Genomic DNA, 5,666 nt, shown 5'->3' with positions numbered 1-5,666 from the left:
GCTTCTCAGATAAGAATCTTATGACCTGTTTCCCGGGAGAAGGTCAGAGAATGACCTTTCTGCTTCTGCTATTTTTCTCAAATGTTAAGATGCCGTATTTTGGGGTATCATGTTCTGAATTATATCAGCATGTAGCAGCCTAGAAGTAGAAATGGAGGAAGAAATGGTTATTTGGAATAGTATGTAGAGAAGAGAAAAAGAAGGAAATAAAGTAGTTGCTGAGAGTGCAGGTAAAATGACGGATTTATGAAGCAGACACAGCAAATTGGAAGCAAAATCAGGTAGAGGTCTTGCATATGGAGATATAATCAGAAATTAGACAATATTACTCAAATTACCAAAGCATAGTGGGTGGGAATCTCTAATCCTGAGACATAATGGAGACAAAATATTTTGGTTTTGTTTTTCTTTTATTGTTTTAAAAAATTCTTTGTTCTCAAAAATATTTTGAAAGTTGGGATATTTTGCACATTAGATCCCCATCCTACTTATTAAGAAAACATCAGAACATTACTCCTCTTATTATTATGGGAATGACTGCAGAATCAAAACTTACATACCTCATCTACATATTTTAAAAGTCATTTGATCAGGAGTTTCCCTCCAATTTATATATCTTCAAAATAAATGCAATTAACTTCCATATAGGAAATAAATGAGATGGGTTGGTAGTCAGGTTGAAGAGTACATTAAATGCTAATATATTAGGTTGAGATATATGTTTTGGAAGGAGAGTTAAACTTAAAAATTAAAGATCTTATAGTAAGAGCAATTATAGAATGTAGCTCTTTAAATGAGTTAATCAATAGAATAGAATTGAAGACCACTGAAATTTGAAAGTCTTGAGAGTTCAGAATGGATCATTCAGAGGGTACTGAAGTTACCCACAATCTTTTGAAGTGCTAAGGGTAGAAAGGGACTCTAAAGGCCAGGCCAAAGACTTCTAGAAATGAAACTAAGCATAGCTTTTGAAAGAGTGACACTGTGTTTCCCTGGGCGCAGGTAAGGAAGAGCCATAAGCTAAGTGCTGTCAGTTCAATATTCCATAAACACTAATGAGAACCAAGGTAAAGCATACATTTGCTAATGCTAAAATCCACAAGAGACCAAACTATCTACCAATAGTAGAGAAGCGGGGTGGGCATTAGAGGAAGGTTAGGCTTCAATAAAAAGTTGGAAATAAAATGATGCCCCAATGAATATAAATAAAGAGTTAAAAGTAACATAAGAGTTTGAGGCCTTAACAAAAGGACAAAGCAAGGAAGATAAAGTAGTCATCTAAAGGGAACCCAGACTGAGAGAGACTAAGTGGAGGGCTTTCATTTTGAACTTTGATTAATTATGAAGACAAAAGAAAAAGAAACAGAGAAAAAGGATAAGGATTAAACCTGCTTCAAAGTAAAAAAAGTAATCCCTTTCAGTCTACAAATTTTCATTCTCAACTATTCCTAAAGGTGGATGAGTCACTTGACATTCTTGTCAAAAGAAAAACAAAATAAAATATTGAATTCCAGAAGAGATTCTCGTCAAAATAAGTAAAATAAAGTTTCCAAAGTGAAATACATTTTGGAAGTCCTGCATACCACACTCTTTTGGGATTAACTTAATGCCCATTTGTTTTATAAAATGTTTGATTAGACAGGCGGGGTGGTGCACTTGTAGTACCAGCTACTGCAGAGGCTGAGGCAGAAGGATGGCTTGAGTCAAGGAATTCCAGCCTGCAGTGAGCTGATTGAGTCACCGTGCTCCATCCTGGGGACAAAGCAAGATCTTGTCTTTAAAACAATAAAATATTTAAGATATTCCCCAGTTTTGCAAAAATCTTTATTTAACATTTCTTAAATGTATATGAACTCAGCCACTTGGAAAGAAAAGGGACTAGTGTGATCCTAAATCACAGGTTCCTTGGAAAAAAAGGGCAAAAGGCAAGGGACAATAATTAAATGATTTTAAAAGACCCTTTAATGATTTATTACTAATAAATAATAGGTCTGTAAAGAGAGAACCTTTTGAAATTGAATAGATGACCAAAGGAAGGATCATTGTCTATAGACCATGGGTTCCTGGAAGACAGAAACCACTTGTTTGATACATCGTAGCTCTATCAGCACATGGTAAATACCTGATAAATGTATTTTGACTGATCGAGTGATACTTCATTAATATTTGGTATTTAATTATATTTGCCCAATTTATGTAATGTTGAAAGGTGTTTAAGGGTCAATAAAAGAGCTCATCCACAACTCTAGCTGATAGCAGTACATATAACAAGCAATTTAAAGCTTGTAAAACAATAGCCACTCAAAATTCAATGAACATTTCTTAAGGGATATGCAACACAAGCATTTACGTCTCTAAAGGAGATCAATGATTACTTGAGCTTTTTGACAACTGTCCAAGTACTAATCTCCTTGTTCTATACTAAGAGTTTAGAAGGTATTTAAATTAGAAAGATGTTATAAATAGCCACTCAACTGTTTTTTTATTTATTTATTTTTGCGTTTGAGAAGGAAAAAAGAATCAGACACTGATTTAAAAGTCATCTTATATCAAAAGTAAATATTAGGCACTTCCATCATGTAACAACTTTGATTTTAGAGGTCTTTTTAGTGACAAATATAAATGCAATTTTTAAATGGTGAGTAGCCGGTATACATTCTTAGAAAGGAAAATGCTTGCATGCATATAAGTCCTCTCTGATGAAGAAAAGCTACTAGCTTTAAGCCGACCCACTTTTCTCTATCCTGCACCAGGTATAATACAAGCAAGCTAAAGAGGATTAAAAAAAAAAAAAAAAAAAAAAAGTATCTTTCAATATAAAACAGGAACGGAAATGCATTGTACCTAAACTCCAATGGAATTTTCCTTTTGTCAAAGGCTGCCCTTCTACAACCTGTTCTGAGTTTATAAAGCATACTAATCTCACTGTGGCTCTTATTATACCTCTTTGGTTGTTAATTTTAAATAATCTGTACCAAGGCATGTTTACCAAAGTACATAAAGGGAACATATTTCTGTGACCACTGGAGAGTAAGCAAACAAAACTTTTATTGGACTAAGAAAAGCAGTTTTATCTGCAATTCTGACAATTCATTTTATTAACTGATTGGTCAATAATTGTTTTGAGTTTATAGGGTAATAATTTCGCTGTTGGAGGACACATTTCAGCTAACTATTAGAGGTTAAATTCAGCAAACGGAAGGATACTAATTAACTGCGGCTTAAGAAATTGACCAGGCCACTCCAGATTCTTTTGTCTATTGTCTATAAATCAGAAGGATGCTCTTTAAGGCATTTCCACCAGGATACATGTTAGCACAAAACTCAGAAAAGCAGTGCTCACAATCAGAAGACTATAATGATAACAGATAAAGTTTATTGTTCTGTTTATACGAGAATGGAGTCAGCTTGGATAATTTTCAAAATTTAAGGATATATGGCGAGTTGGTGGGTATTGAGAAAAAAAATTGTCTCATCTTATGAATTTCAAATTGAATTTATTTAGCACCAATTGCTTAATTGCAACGCAAGTTGCTTAAGGTGTAGTCTAGTTTATTTGAATACTGTCTTTCATCTCCTTGAATTAGTGCAGTCACAGTCCAGTCCAGGACTCCTATTGGTCCAATATGATAATTTAAACTCAGTTTAAAATTGCTTTTGTTTTACTCCTGAAATATGCATAAGGTAATGAAAATGTTCGAGATCAAGATTCCTGTGGGTTGACAGGAATCCTGTTGTTTCCCTCATTTTTCATCCAAATATGTTCATATTTTATATTCTTGGCAATTGTATGAACTAAGATGTCCTTAGGTCAAAAGGGCATGTAATTGTAACTTGCTCCTTGCCTCCTTAGATTTGAAGTTAATGCACTACCTTATATTAAGCAATAATTTGTTCCTAAATTAGCCACATAACCCAAACTTAATCTCTGGGTTCCAAATATGGAATACCTTGTTGTTCTAACATGTGGATAATCTCCACTTTGTACATCTCTGCTCTATAGCCTAGGGAACTCTTATAAATATATGTTCAGAAACTTTTTGTGGGAAAGCTTAGCCATATAGTAACTCATATCACACAAAGCCCAGGATGCTAGGAACTTTAAAAAAAAAAAAAAAAAAAAAATCAACTCTCCATACCCAGTATCCAGAACAGCAACTAGCTTATAGTTGGAGCTCAGTAAATGCTTGTTGAATGAATACACCTATCAGCTTTTTCTCCGTAAATTCTCTGTGGACCTCTAACACATGCTGGCAACCTCTCCCTCCCCCACAAAAAAATTCTAATGAAACAAACTCACCATTGTTTATTCATTGTCTCTTTCTCATACACATTTTCTTTTGCATTACATTAATAATGCATACAATTTGAGATATTTTAAGAGTACCAAACACTATATTAATTATATTAATTTTAAGCATGGTAAGATGATCACATTTACTATTATTGAACTACATGGAATTTCCTTGGAAAACCTAGTTCCACAAAATATTTTAATCTGATTCTGCAAAAACAGTCTAAGACATATTTTGCAGCATATCCATATCGGTTTATTATAAAATTAAAAATCTATAATTAGGCAAATGTATTGCTAGATATGTAAGCATTATGCAAGTAGAAAAAGATACAATAAATCACTGAAAATGTTGGTGGTCTACTATTGGAGTAATTTGGGGAAAATACTAATGTTGCTTTCACCGTCACTTAACTGGACATTTTGATAAAAAACAACAACAACAACAACAAAAACAGCAAGTCAGTAAGTCACTAAACCATTCAGTGATAATCCTCATTGGTAGTAAAAAATATCAAACTCTTGTAAGAAACACAAATTTTTAAATCACTCCCAATATAGCTGCAGAATTGAAGAAACTGTGTTTTTTCAATAGATTGCTTCAGTATCTACAATTCAGAAATAATTATTTCTTTTCTTAAGTTAATGGGATAGTACTTCCAACAACAGTTTTTCTGCATTTTCTCATTTTTAAATACATCAGTGAAATTTTAACTTATCATAATGACCATCCCAAATAGATAAAACTTCATGGCCAGCAGAGTTAGTACTGTTTTAATAAGGCATCTGACAAATAAATATAATTGTAGCTGGTGCCTTCTTGATGTCTAGGATCTCTGCCTGGTATACCAATGATGTCTGTGAGGGGAAAACAAAATTTTACATTTATAAATGCCTTTTTTTTTCTCTTTTCTTTCAGGAAGAAACTGGTTTTCCTCTCAAACTAATACATGCGATTATTAAAGGTAAAAACATAAAAAAATCAAATAAAAAAGGAATTTATCTTTTCAAGAGAAGCTCATATGTTAATGAACTTGAACTATTTTAATGAAATATCAGAAAGATCCTGACATCGTAGTTTTACAATATACAAGAGCAAACAAGAGATGTAGATTTTGTTCAGTGTTTCACTATCTCAGTAGAAGTTTGTGGGTGCCTATCTTAACTGAGGTCTCTTACTGGGGCAATGGAACAAGAACTATGCCTACATTGCTGCATTCCAATGTTAAAATGTACATCATTAGAAATGTAGCGTGTGTGTGTGTGTTTTCTTTTTTTTGTTTTTTTTTTTTTTAATGTACAAAGGTTATCTGATGGCTGTTTTCGATCAGCTTCTAACCTCAAGAAAAACTATTTTTCACTAGAAACAAGT

The 5,666-nt window shown here is 33.1% G+C and overlaps 1 long non-coding RNA gene across 1 annotated transcript; it reads left to right on the top strand.

Moving 5' to 3' along the window:
* The first annotated feature begins 872 nt into the window (after window positions 1–872).
* LOC111543233 lies at window positions 873–5,288 on the top strand. Its single transcript, XR_002731794.1, has 3 exons — window positions 873–1,067; window positions 1,990–2,114; window positions 5,214–5,288. It is a non-coding gene; the product is annotated as an uncharacterized LOC111543233 (long non-coding RNA).
* Window positions 5,289–5,666: the final 378 nt, after the last annotated feature.

This window comes from Piliocolobus tephrosceles, chromosome 14 (genome assembly GCF_002776525.5).
Source record: "Piliocolobus tephrosceles isolate RC106 chromosome 14, ASM277652v3, whole genome shotgun sequence".
Classification (NCBI taxonomy): Eukaryota; Metazoa; Chordata; class Mammalia; order Primates; family Cercopithecidae; genus Piliocolobus; species Piliocolobus tephrosceles.
This window is presented reverse-complemented; position numbering and strand designations above follow the sequence as displayed.